Source organism: Musca autumnalis, unplaced genomic scaffold (assembly GCF_047663935.1).
Source record: "Musca autumnalis isolate F117 unplaced genomic scaffold, ASM4766393v1 scaffold_3, whole genome shotgun sequence".
NCBI lineage: Eukaryota > Metazoa > Arthropoda > Insecta > Diptera > Muscidae > Musca > Musca autumnalis.
Window position 1 is genome coordinate 89237827 of NW_027411866.1, and position 15100 is coordinate 89252926.

The 15100-nt window shown below is 35.1% G+C and overlaps 1 pseudogene; it reads left to right on the forward strand.

Annotated features, from left to right (window-relative positions):
• The first annotated feature begins 3762 nt into the window (after nucleotides 1–3762).
• LOC141398248 (uncharacterized) overlaps nucleotides 3763–15100 on the forward strand; it is a 204637-nt pseudogene continuing 193299 nt past the window's right edge.

Genomic DNA, 15100 nt, shown 5'->3' on the forward strand with positions numbered 1-15100 from the left:
CACCAAACCCTCTGAAAAAGCTTGTGGAGTATAGTTTGCGCTATTCAATAGCTGTAATTTTGGCATGGATGACAAGGAACTGCCTGGTTAGCCAAAAAAGGTTAAAGATGAGGAATTGGAAGTATTACTTCATGAAGATTGGTATCAAACACAAGGAAACATTGCATTATCACTAAGAGTCACATTTGGACTTATTAAAAAGCAGGGGAATTGGCTCCGAGAGACTCAATCCACCAAGACAACACTCGGCCAATTGTTGCAATACCATCAAGAACTATTTGGAAAACAGTGGGTGAGAAATTTTGGCCCACCCGCTGTAAAGCCCGTACCTTGCCCCTTCCGATTACCTCTTGTTTCGATCGATGTAGAACGCCCTATCGCAACGCGTTTCACTTGAGAAGTGGATATCAGAAATTGGGTTTATTCATACATTCTCTCGAAACCGAGGGAGTTCTTTTGGCACGGAATGCATATGCTTTCCGAAATATGTTAAAACGTATTTGCAAATGATTTACAATACTCTGAACAATGTCGTTATTTATTTTAGTATTATAAAAAACTCGCATTCTAAACAAAAAAAAAATTATATTATTAAGTCGTACTCCCAATATTTTATTGAGAACACTTCACACAGGACAATCCTGAAAGAATTTTGTCGAGCTATAACTTTTTAGTAACACCATATACTATAAAGTTATAGCTCATCAAATAATGAAATTTTTTTGTTTTTATATAGAAATGACCATATGTTCAAGGAAATGTATGTAAACAAGTTATTGGAAATGTTATAGTAAGTTTACATTTACGAAATCCACTCGCTTTCAAGTGTCAATTCCATTTCTTAAACGTCAAATGGAATCCAATGGATTTCAGATAAGTTTTCATTGGACGTTTACGCAAAGGAATTGACAGTTGAAATCGAGTGGATTTCGTAAATGTAAACCAAGCATTACAACTATTGAATTGGAAATTAAAAAGTGACCAATAGACTTCCTTTTTGTGAAAAAAGTTTACATAAAGCGCTGTTATGTTGATTGAAGCAATAGCACGTTATATAGGAGTTTCGCTTCTTTCCTGGAATGTATCTAAAAATGGCAGCTTCCGCCATTTAGTACATAAAACAAACATCGCTTTCGAATAAAATTATGCAACAATTACATCCGACAAAATCCGATTCCGTGAATCACAACCACATTATCATAAACATTTTGTACGAGTAATAGTACGTTTATATATAAACGGATTTAACAAACCCACTGGTTTCAAATGTCAATTCCTTTGCGTATACGTCAAATAAATCCTCATTAACCATGCAGAGGCTATAATATAAACATGGCTTAATGCAAATTTCCTGACTTTTCCTCAGTTTACTACTTCACTTTATTTGACTGCCTCGTGGTATTTTTGTTAATACTTTCTCGAAAATACTTCAAAAATCCCTAATCTGAAATATGGTTGCCGATAGTTAACGCCACTACGTTGACAGGAGTGGAATATTGTTGTATATGTATTACAACTTTCGAAATGGGAATTAAAGAGTGGCCAATAGACTTCCTTTTTGTGAAACAACGTTTAGTTATCACATGTTTTCATACATTTCACGTCCAATATGTCGTGATAGAAAACCGTAGGTCTAAACATGACTATAGTTTAAATTAAGTTTATTTCAAATTCAAACCAACTATGTGGCAACACCAGACAGGTTATTAAAGCGGAACTGCATCTAAATCTGGACAGATTTTTATTTAAATCTGTAAAACTGGTTAGTGACCTTATAACATATCGCATATTACATTTGAAGGCTATCCAATTAAAATTTCTGGGCAAAACCGGAGAAAGATATATAAGGGGGATTTATCCAAATATGAGCCGATTTTTGTAGAAATCGGTAAAACTGATCAAGGGTCCAAGAAAGTATCACATATTTAATTTAAGGCTATTCAATTAAAATTGACCGAGTTATGGCAAAGCCGGAAAAAATATGTATTTGGGATATATCCAAATCTGGACCGATATATAGATCAGAGTTAGAATTTTCCATTCCTATGTCCTCATAAGTACTTGTACGAAAATTCATTAACATAGATCAACTCCCTCTATTTTTGTCCACGTGTACATACAAAGGTGGACAAAAATAGATGCAGTTGACCTAGGTTGATGAATTTTGGCACAAGTACTTATAAGGGCATAAGAATGAAAATTTTCAACATTGGTCCATTCGGTTTAGATTTGGATATAGCGCCCATATATATCTTTCCCCGATTTTTTTATAAATCGGTCAATTTTGATCCAAATCTTAACAGAATTTTGTGAAAATCTTTGAGCTAATCAGGGGCTTAAGAAAATATTACATATTAAATTTGAAGGCTATTCGATCAAAATTGACCAAGTTATAGCAAAATCGGGAAAAGATATATATGGGGGCTATATAAAATCTGAACCAATATATCTCAGAAGGTTGCAGGGATGGGCAGAATGTTTTTACACATTTCGCTTCGGAAGGGATGTCCAATTAACGAAAATCAAGAGCCAAGGTGGCAATCAAAAGATATACTCTACGAAATGTTAAGAATTTATTCTTTTTTTTATCAAATTTAAATTTTTAGTTTTTGATAACGGCACTTTGCCCATGTGCAGTTGATGTCAACTTTTTGTACTAAAATTTTTTATTTATAGCCCACCCATAAAATCGCCATCCAAAAGTTTTAATATTATCAACAAACTTTTTAGAAAATGTTATTTTAAATGTCGTCTAATTTTGATATGATTATCGCTTTAGATTATCTGGGAAATATTTTTCATATTTAAAGAGCCATGACTTCATTATGGATGCACATATCGACAAAATTCGTTCAGATTCGTTGTATCGGATGTGTTTACTGTAAGAAAAAACATAAGCATATATAAAAGTTAACATCACATTTTTTGATTTTTGTCCACGCGGCAACACTGTGCGCCGCCCCCACTTTTGTGCTCAAGAGAGAATAACATTGTTGTCGCCACTACCAAAATCATCAAAAGATTAGTTAATCTGGCAACATTTTAATTATGTACTAAATTTAATCTATTACTAAAATTAAGTTAACGAAGTTCTTAAATGTCAAAAAGCATCTCAATAATTCGCCATTTCATTTTAAAAATCATTTTGTTTGAAAATAGCGTGGTGATCAAAGTTCAATTTTTGTGTTAAGAAGCTAGTGGTCTCTATACCATAAAGTATGTTTTAATTTTGTGTAATTTTATGTCAGATTCTAAGTATTTGTTTTTTTGTTCTATAGGAATTTTAATATAAGTACATTTGTCAATAAACCTCTTTGTTTTGGAACCGAGTGTACTTTATTCAAAATCCGAGAAACCACTAGGCCGGACGATTAGCCCTAACATTTTTAAAATTCTTTATGAGCACTTCTTTGGACACCTAAAAGCGCTACAAATATCCCTGCCTATCGCAGTAAGTACAAAATGCAGTCACACACAACATATAGTGATCGACAAAGTGAAGGTGAAGAACAAACATGTAACATTTGTTCTAATCCCCCTGACGAAAATATGACATCATGCATTAGTTGTCACAAAGTTTTTCACATGACATGTGTTGCTAATCCAACAGCAACTGAATATACATGCCAAAGTTGTGTTGCAAACAGAGCCCATTCGCCGCAACATAGCATTTGCAGTCGACGTTCTAACTCCTCAAATACATCTCAATCCAGAAGGATTCAACTACAGCTTCAGCGGATCGAAGAGGAACGCAACATTAATATGGCGTATGTATCCCAAAAATATAAACTTCTTGATGAAGCTGAAGTTATTTCTGAAACATCCTCCAAAACATCTGAATCTATTTTAAAATGGCTAAACGATGTCCCTTTTTCCCCAACATCTCTACAACGTCAAACCCAAAATAAACCAACTGCTGTTCAGCCACGTAGCTTACCAGAACCCCTACCGCTTCACCAACAAGTTTCAACATTAAATTTGTCAGAACCAGAAAACCAACCGCCAAATTATTCAATGCAAGAAATCAACCAAGAATCCCAACATGTCAATTCACAGAATAAAACAAATTCAAACAATCGGCAAGCCAATTGCTTACCCGACGGATCTTTTAATGTAACTTCAAGAACTATTTATGAAAGCTCTACAAATAACAACAATACAACTAGAATGTGTTATCATATTGATGAAGAACCATCCAGCGTACCACCAGTGATCTTTAAATCTGCCAAGAATTCTATGTCTGCCGCAGTACCAAATTGTCGTGCGGAAGGGCCCACCAATAGTGGGAATAGTCATGGAATGCAGCGATCGATCGGTAATATGCCAAACTCTAGCTTACCTCTTTCGTCTTCCCGATTAGGAAGGATGACTAATGTAGTTTCAAAGCGAAATACGCATCAATCAAAATTGACCAATTCACAAAATTATAGTAGCCATTCTTACAACAACCAGCAAGAACCATTACGATCAGCATCCAACACAGAGCCCAATATGTCTTCTACACGTTACCCAGCTTTACCTCACGACGATTCTCATGAATCGGGAATACTAAATTCAAGTCAGGTACACGCCAGACAATCTATCCCGAAGGAACTACCCATCTTCACTGGAAACCCCGAAGACTGGCCTGTATTTTACTCCAACTTTGAATGGTCCACAACCGCTTGTGCTTTTAACAATGCCGAAAATCTTGTTCGCCTTCAAAGAGCTTTAAAAGGCGATGCTTTGAAAAGCGTACAACAAATGTTGGTTCACCCAGAAAACGTACCAGCTGTTATGCAAATTTTACACATGCTATTTGGACAGCCTGAAAAAATAATAAATTCAATAAAAACAAAGATTAAATCAGCGCCAAAAGTTCATAAAAACAATCTCCAAACTCTTACCTTATTTGCCGTGCACGTGCGGAGTTTAGTTGCCACCATTCTAGCAAGCAACCTTGTTGACGAAATCAACAATTCTTCCCTTCTTCAAGAACTGTTGCAAAAGTTACCGCCATCGTATCAAATGAAATGGGCAAATGAAAAAAGTCATATGATGAACAACAACATAAAACCAAATTTGTACGAATTTGACAAGTGGATCTTTGATATTGGCGTCACAGCCAGCAGTATAGCAGTTGAGTACTCAACTAATAAGAGCGAATATGATAAACCCAAAACAAGTAAGAGCATTTTTGTTCACACTCCGAAAGAGTACCACAATTGCATTGTGTGTAACAACAACACATGTAGATCTCTTGCTACTTGCAATAAATATCTCTCACTAGAACGTGGGGAGAAATGGAATGTGGTGAGAAAAAATAATCTCTGCAAATTTTGCCTTTGTAAACATAGAGATGAGTGCAAACGTAGAAAGAAGTGTGGAGTTGATGACTGCGAATATTTTCACCATCCCTCATTACATCGATATAATGAAGAAACGTCAAAAACAAATGTAAACAACGTGGACAGTACAGAAGTAATAAATTCACACAATACCGATGTGAGCGAAATTTTATTTAAAATTGTGCCGATTAAAGTGTACGGAAAAAATAAAATAATAAAAACGTTTGCCTTTCTTGATGAAGGCTCATCAATTAGTTTAATGGATGAATCATTGCGACAACAATTAGAAATGGAAGGCATCCAAAACCCTTTGTGTTTACGTTGGACGGGTGGTATAGAACGCAACGAAAGAAAGTCACAGAAATTAAATATAAGCATTTCAGGTGGCGAGAAGGAACCAGTCAATTTAACTGTATGTACCGTGACTTCTATCAATTTGCCAGTTCAGTCTTTGGATTATAAGAAGTTATGCCAGAAGTATCCCCACCTTCGCAATTTACCAGTGGAAAGTTATCAAAATGTGGCACCAAAAATACTCATTGGATTAAACCACTTCGACGTAGGCATATCGAGCAAAATAAGAGAAGGTCGCCCATCAGAACCTGTAGCTGTGTACACAAAACTTGGATGGATAGTCTACGGAATTGTAGATGCCACAGACTCAAGTAAGCATTTTAATTTTCATACTTGTGATTGTTCTTCGGTGTATGACAATAGGCTGGAAGAATTGATTAAGTATTTTTACGAATTAGAAAGTATTGGCATCAGTGTAAAAGATCCAATTATAGCTGAAGATGAGAAAAGAGCCCTCGATTTGCTAAAAATGTACACAAAACAAAAAGAAAATTGTCATTATGAAGTTCCACTATTGTGGAGGACTGATTCCACTCAATTGCCTGATAGTTACCAAATGGCTTTAAAGAGGCTACATTGTTTAGAAAGAAAATTACTGGACAATTCGGAACTTAAGGGAATTTTTGAAAGTACCATCTCAAAATATTTGTCTAAAGGCTATATCAGAAAATTAAATGCTAGTGAAGTTAATCGTGTTGATGGGAAGGTTTGGTACCTCCCAATATTTGCTGTATTTAACAGAAATAAACCAGGAAAATCTCGGGTGGTTTGGGATGCAGCTTCAAAATCGTGTGGCGTGTCTTTAAATTCTTTTATTCTCAAAGGCCCTGACCTATTAGTACCTTTGCCATCAATTCTTTTTAAATTCCGCCAAAAATTCGTTGCTATTTGTGGAGACATCGAGGAGATGTTCCATCAGATTTTCATAAGACCGGAAGATTGCGACGTACAACGATTTTTATGGCGTGATGGTATCCAATCGAAAGATCCTGAGGTGTATGTCATGGACGTAATGATTTTTGGGGCGACTTGCGCTCCTAGTATCTCGCAGTACATCAAAAATATAAACGCTGACAAATACAAAGAGCATTTTCCAGATGCAGTTAGATCAATAACAGAAAATCATTACGTTGACGATCTCCTTGATTCTGTGAACACAGTAGATCAGGCCATAAAACTTGTATCAGATATTTCATTTATTCACCACAAGGGTGGATTTCATATGCGTAATTGGGTTTCCAATAGTGCTTCAGTGATGGAAGCAGTCCCAAACATAAGCCAATCTGATGAAATAAAATGTTTGAATTCTAAGGAGGAAAATTCTGTCGAAAAAGTTTTAGGAGTCTTCTGGGATCACAAAAAAGATTATATAACTTTCAAAATTGCAAAGTGGTTGATGGAAGGTGATGCGTTATCGTCAGACAGAATACCAACTAAAAGGGAGATATTGCGTTTGGTTATGTCGATTTATGACCCTCTTGGATTAATAGGGCATATCATAATGTACGTTAAGATACTTATGCAGGATGTGTGGCGTTCAAAAATAAGTTGGGATGAGCAAATTCCTTACGAACTACATAAAAAATGGCGGCTCTGGGTACAAGCTTTGCCTAACATCCAGAATATAGAAATTCCAAGATGTTATTTACGGCATTTAAAGAATTATGAGGGGTTAAATGTTCAACTTCATACTTTTGTGGACGCGAGCAAAGATGGATATGCTGCTGTGTGTTATTTTAGATTCGAAAATGACAATAAAGTTATATGCTCCCTCATTGGGTCCAAAAGCAGAGTCGCACCAATGAAAATAACATCAATACCACGCCTCGAGTTAATGGGTGCCCTGATAGGAGCACGATTTGCAAAATACATTTGCGAAAACCATAGTATAAACATCTCAAAGAAATTTTATTGGTCTGATTCGAAAACCGTTTTAAGTTGGATCAATTCGGATCATCGAAAATACCACCAATTTGTGGCCTTTCGTATCACTAAGATTCTAGATCTTTCTTCTATTGAAGACTGGAGATATATTCCTAGCAGACTTAACGTCGCTGATGATGCCACCAAAGGAGCAAAAACACCTGCTATTGACAACACATGTAGGTGGCTCCAAGGACCTGATTTCCTTTTGAAAAAAGAACATGAGTGGCCTAAAACTGAATTAATTCCAGAGTCAACGGAAGAAACCGTGCACAAACTATTTATGGTTAGGAAATTTGAACCGTTGATTGACGTGAATAGGTTTTCTAAATGGAGCCGGTTATTGCGAACAACAGCCTTCGTTTTACGTTTTATCAGTCGTTGCCGACAAAAGTTTTCGAAGAATGATGAATTTACTCAGGAAGAGTTAAGGGAAGCAGAGGAGCTGTTATACAAACAAGCTCAGCAAGAGGGGTATATGATGGAAATTTCGTGCATTCAATCTGAAGTGCCTATTCCAAAAACTAGTGAGATCTTTATTAAAACGCCATATTTAGAAAAAGGAATTCTTCGTGTACTCGGCCGAATAGACAATGCCGACGTAGAACGAGATCAAAAGCGACCCATAATCTTACCAAGAAAGAGTAGAATTTCGTACTTAATTATGATGCATTATCACGAAAAATACCACCACAGTTGCCACGAAACTGCTGTTAACGAAATAAGGCAAAAGTTTTCCATTTCACGTTTACGTACAACCTTCAAGTCTATTGTAAGATCATGTCAGCTATGTAAAATAAAAAAGGCGTCTCCAATTGCTCCACAAATGGCCAAACTCCCTCGAGCCCGTCTTGCTACAAACATGTCCCCTTTTACTTTTACAGGAGTTGACATTTTTGGGCCGATTATGGTTACGGTGAACCGTCATAAGGAGAAGAGGTACGGTTGTATTTTTACCTGCTTAACTATTAGAGCTGTGCATATCGAAATAGCACACTCATTAACAACCAGTTCATGCATCCTAGCCATAAGGAATTTTATGGCTCGACGAGGAATACCTCGGGAATTTTACAGCGACAATGGAACAAATTTTGTGGGATCAGAGAGGGAGTTGCGCGAAGCTTTGGAAGATGTAGACAAAAACGAACTGATACGAAAGTTTACATCAACAAATACAAAATGGATTTTCAATCCTCCAGCCTCACCCCACATGGGAGGTGCATGGGAGCGTTTGGTTCGCTCAATCAAAACAATACTCTATAATATTATGCCTTCGAGGTCTCCAAGCGATGAGCTTCTAGTCGGAATGTTACTAGAAGTTGAAAATATCATAAATTCGAGGCCCTTAGCATACGTGCCTCTAGATGAGGATACGGAAGAAGCTTTAACTCCTAACCATTTCCTCTTAGGAAGTTCTAGCGGGTTAAAGCCAATGACAAAATGTGAAGACAGCGGTATAATATTGAAACAAAGCTGGCTCATTTCACAACAATATGCGAACATATTTTGGAAGAAGTGGGTGGCTGAGTATTTGCCATCATTGACTTGCAGAACCAAATGGTTTGAGAAATCAAAACCTATAAGTCAGGGGGATTTAGTAATAATTGTCGATCCTTCATTACCGCGAAATGTGTGGCTGCGAGGAAGAGTCCTTGAAACCAGATTGGCAAGGGACGGACAAGTAAGAAGTGCCAGAGTGCTGACGCAAACTGGAATTCTCGAGAGACCTGTGGCTAAGTTAGCAGTTTTGGAAGTTGCTTCAAGAGAAGAGTCTGCCGTCGAAAAATGTTCTCGCCATACTGAGGGGGGAATGTTGTCGCCACTACCAAAATCATCAAAAGATTAGTTAATCTGGCAACATTTTAATTATGTACTAAATTTAATCTATTACTAAAATTAAGTTAACGAAGTTCTTAAATGTCAAAAAGCATCTCAATAATTCGCCATTTCATTTTAAAAATCATTTTGTTTGAAAATAGCGTGGTGATCAAAGTTCAATTTTTGTGTTAAGAAGCTAGTGGTCTCTATACCATAAAGTATGTTTTAATTTTGTGTAATTTTATGTCAGATTCTAAGTATTTGTTTTTTTGTTCTATAGGAATTTTAATATAAGTACATTTGTCAATAAACCTCTTTGTTTTGGAACCGAGTGTACTTTATTCAAAATCCGAGAAACCACTAGGCCGGACGATTAGCCCTAACAAACATAATTAAGTATTTTAGGTACTAAATGCTTATAAACAAACCTATACAAACAAACCAATATTCTAACTAACAAGAATTAGTATAATTGGTGAATTCATTTTAATGGGAATTGCCCAAATATATGTATTTCAAAATATGTTATGTCTTTAGCCACACCTGTCTAAATCCACACCTTCAAATATTATGACCTTATTTTAATATATTTACTTCATGAATATTTTAGAAATCAGTGGTGACAAAAAATTCCATGGACATAGAGAACCCATCCACCCAGCTAAATTTTAGTGCTTGCTTAGCTTACTCTCGTATTATCGATAGGCAGTTTTCCAGTGGTAGAGATACATATGCAATGCTCAAGTGCTTAAATTTCAGAAGAAAAGGTCAGATGTTAATATTGAAGTGTAAGCCTAAATGACTGACTATATTCAATCATTAAGTTTTTTGACATAAAAATGTACACATATTCATACGCATATGTAGAAGTACAGAATTTTGAGCACAAAACTACCTTTGTTTTCGCCGACTCTGAAATTCAATACTTTTTGGACAACATTTATTTTAACCCATTTTCCATAATAGCTTAAAATACAATCAAGTATAGTTCAACATTTGCTTTCCATATCCAAGTAGTATTTTTATTGTTCCTGTTATTTTCTCCGGAAAACAGCAATTTGGTGGAGTTTCATATATCACACACAAGCGTTGAAATTGAAATTAATGACATCAATCTGTTGTTGGTACATTCTCTGCTTAGTACCACAACTCTTGCTTGTAAGGATTTATCTGGTGTTGTTATGAAGAGGAAATGTTTTCAAACTCATCCGCCCATCATCAACGCTAGAAAACAAATGCAAATGAAAACATAAACAGAAAAAAAAATTATATATGAGACTCCTCATAAATCCACATACGTACTTACCCAGCAAAACTAAAAAGTTATTGCTTTGATGTGTATATTTGTATACCGGGCTGTTTCGGTCAGATGTTTATGAGATAAATAAAACTAATTTATTTCATTTGTACTCTACGTTTCGTTGTTTTGATTCTAACTTCTTCAGGGGTCTTTATCGAAAACCCTAGTACAAACATTAATTTGAGTTCCAAATCATATTTAGAAACGAAATATTATATAAATATTATATCAAATAAAATATTTGATGAAATGAAAATAATAGTAGGAAATTTTGAATTGTAATACATTACAACCATTGTATCCAATTTATATTATTCTACATTATCTTTAGCCTGATGTGTGTTATTTCTATTGATTTACTAAAATAATCAACTAAGTTTATGTATACTGGGATATTTTGTTGCTGGGTGTTTTAGAAACTACTAGGAGAAAAAGGATTTAACCGAAATATACTAACAGATTCATTATCTTACTCCATGTAGTAAGAACAATTTAAATTCAAAATTTTACTTTGGACATTTGTATTATATTTATCAATGATTTTGGGAAAATCTGCTACAGCAACCAAAACAATTACAAAAAATTTTAAGTCGACTTATGCTAATTGTGAGTTATTGATGCGACGCACGATGGTGCCCCAGTGGACAAAAATCGAAAAATGTGTTGTCGATTTTTTATAATTTTATGATTTTATTTTATTGAGAACACTTCAAGTAGGACAATCGTGAAAGAATTTTGTCGATATATGGTGTTACCATAAAGATATAGCTCCTCAAACATAGACAATTATTCGTAGGTAGCTGACATTGCAATTTATATAAAAAAGACCACATGTTCAAGGAACTGTATTTAAGCAGTTATTAGAAATATTAAAACTTTTGAATTGGGAATAAAAGAGTAAATAGACTTCCGTTTTGTCAGCAAAAAAGTTTACATAAAATGTTTATACATAAAATACAGTTATGTTGATTGAAGCAATATGATGTTATGCATTACTCACGAATTTCGCTTCTTTCATGGAGTGTATCTAAAAATTGTAGCAAATTGCAGCTTCGTCCATTTTGTACATGAAACAGACATCCCTTTCGAATAAAATTATGCAAAAATCACGTCCGACAAAATCCGATTCTTTGACACGCAACAACATTTTCATAAATAGTGCGTACGAAGAATAAAAAGTTTCCTGATTTTGCCTGAGTTTACCAATTCACTTTATTTGACTGCCTCCTGTTATTTTATTAATACGTTGTCGAAAAAAAAACTTAAAAACGCTCGAATCTGAAATAATTTTGCCGATAATTACCACTATTCTGATATGTTTTCGGACATTTCACGTCAAATAAATCGAAATAGAAACCCGTTAATATAACCATGACTACAGTTTCATTAAATTTATTTCAAATTCAAACGAACTATGTGGCAACTCTAGGCAGTTTTTTTAAGAAGGAATATTAAAAACAAAAGTACCGTTATATACAAATTACCAAATCTGAACAAATTTTTGTTTAAATCTGTAAAATTGAACAGGGACCTTAGAAAATATCGCATTATAAATTTGAAGGCTATTAAAAAATTGACTGAGTTATAGCAAAATCGGAAAAGGATGTTTAAGGACTATATCAAAATCTGAACCGATTTTTGTTAAAGTCGATAAAACTGATCAATGACCTAAGAAAACATCGCATATTAAATTTGAACGATACGCAATTTAAATTGACCAATTTATTCCAAAATCGGGGAAAGATATATATGTATATATAGGGGCTATATCCAAATCTGAACCGATATGGACCAAAGTTGGTATTTTTCATTCCTATGCCCTCATAAGTACTTGTACAAAAATTTATCATCCTAGCTCAACTCCTTTTATTTTTGTCCACGTTTACAAGGAAGCACCACTGTGCGACGTAGCTATTATATTTTTGATAGTTGTTTATTCAAACAAGTAAAAAAGTATCAGTCGGCTTTGCGACAGTTATATACCTTCAGTCTATGTGAATTAAAACTTTCAGTTTTTGAACTTTTGTGGGGGAGATAACATAAAGAGAACATCAATATCGGCCATATAAGAACTTAAACTAAATTCGGACTAACTATTAGGAGAATTATTAGAGAACTGAATCTAAGTTTCGACACCTTTTGAGCTGTTTTCTTAAGAAGTATGAACATGCCCCTGAAAAAGCATTTACCGTCATATTTGAGGCAGCGAATGCAAGTTACTTCAACACAAAGTGATTCGAGAACAGGTCTTAAAGTGAATTTATCCAAAATTTTGTGTGGGAGGTACCCGAATGAGTGGGAAAATATAGTCCATATTTAAACCTGACATACATATGGCAGATGTATTAGGATGCGTAAAGTAAGGACCAACTCGGTCATTCCAAGAGTTATCGTGCACACAAATTTCCCGAATATTGAACTTTTGTGGGGGATGTACGTGAAGGTGTGGACCGATATGGTTTATCTTCGAACTTTTACTAAGTTTTTACAAAATATTACGAAGGCCAAATTTAGAACCGAGTTTGCAGATCCGCTCAACCACTAAACACGGTGTCATAGGTGGTTTTATTGCACTTTTCAGGATATTTGCTTAGGAAGTATGGCGGTGAATACGAGTTGTTACAACAAAAATCAAAGCGATTCGAGAGCAGGTCCTAAACTAAACTTTTCCGAACTTTTGTGTGGAGGTACCCGAAGAAGTCGACCGATTGAATTCGTATTTGAACCTCCTCTAAGTCTGGTAGAAATTTCACGATGTGCAAAGTATGGGTTAAATCGATTACTCCCTTCAAGAGTTATCGTGCACACAAATTTTCCGAACATTTTCGAACTTTTGTGCGGAAGGTACCGGAAGGAGTGGACAGATATAACCCATCTTCGAACTTAAACAAAGTTTGGACAAAATATTAGGAAAGCCAAATTTTGAACCGAATCCGTTGCTCCGTTCGAAAGTTTTCGTGCGCTCCAGCCAGATAGACAGACGGACGGACAGTGATAAATCAACTTCAAATTGTCTGAAAGGAATTTCCTCCAAACCTACTTGGAGTCTTAAACCATTTTTTCGACGAGGCACATTTTGCCCGTATGAAAGTGTATATGCCCTCGTTAGCATTAATGCTGAGGGTATATAAAGTATAAAGTTCCTGGAGAATAACTCGACTTTAAACAAATTCTTTCAAACATTTCATTATTTTCATATGTATGTTGAGATAAATATGTAGTTTTATCTTAAAAATAAAAATAGGTAAAAAAACTTTTTAATTTAAACGGTTTTATGTTAAACATACATTGCAATGTTTAAGATAAATGTACTAAAAACCAAAAAATAATAAAATAGATACAGTCGTGGGAATTATAAACATATGCATAGACTAGACTAAAATAAAACCGTGGGGCACGTCAATTGTCTACAATCGTTGATTAAAATGTTTGTTTTGTAATGTTACACTATAATTAGGCAGTTGTTCAACCGACAACGTTGGACGTGTGATAAGTAGGGCTAGAATGTGGAAACAAGCTAGCAAGCTCGATTATAAGCGAGTTTTAAGGTTTCATAGTGGTGAGCGAGTAGTACTTTGTCGATTAAAGACAAATTACGAGCAGTGAAACGCTTCCTCGCCAGGCAGCAGTGTGAATGTCCAACGATAAACTGTTGAAACATCACTTTTATTTACATGGAGTGTATAACTATTGGAATTTCCATGAGCAAGAAAATAGTAAGTAATTTCCTCAGCGTCTGCGGGCCAACTGCCTAACGACGAATTAAACGATTCTTCTATCGCACATTAAGTCGATAATTTGTAGACAATTGACGTGCCTCACGGTTTTATTTTAGTCTAGTCTATGCATATGTTTATAATTCCCACGACTGTATCTATTTTATTATTTTTTGGTTTTTAGTACATTTATCTTAAACATTGCAATGTATGTTTAACATAAAACCGTTTAAATTAAAAAGTTTTTTTACCTATTTTTATTTTCTAGTTTTTAGTTTTTATTTCGCATTCTGTTTAATTCATTTAGTGCTTCATTATTGCAAGGTTTCTTGCCCGTTAGTTTATTGCAGTCCAACTCCTCTATACGTAGTCCCTGCAAAGATCTTACTCTACTAAGAGCCACGTAGGCTTGACCTTCTTCAAACAGTTTCGCACCTAAGTATACGACTGCGTGATCCACAGTGCTGACCTGCATTTTATGTATTGTAGAAGCCCATGATAGTATTAAAGGCAACATTCTTCTTTCAGCTGTCCCGTAATTGTACTTAGCTAGAAACTGTATGGCTTTCGGGTGTATAAGATGTACTGTATAGTGCACTGTATTCTTCTTGTCAAGCCCTTTTATTTGATACCCATATTGGAGGGATTGATAAAAAATTGTT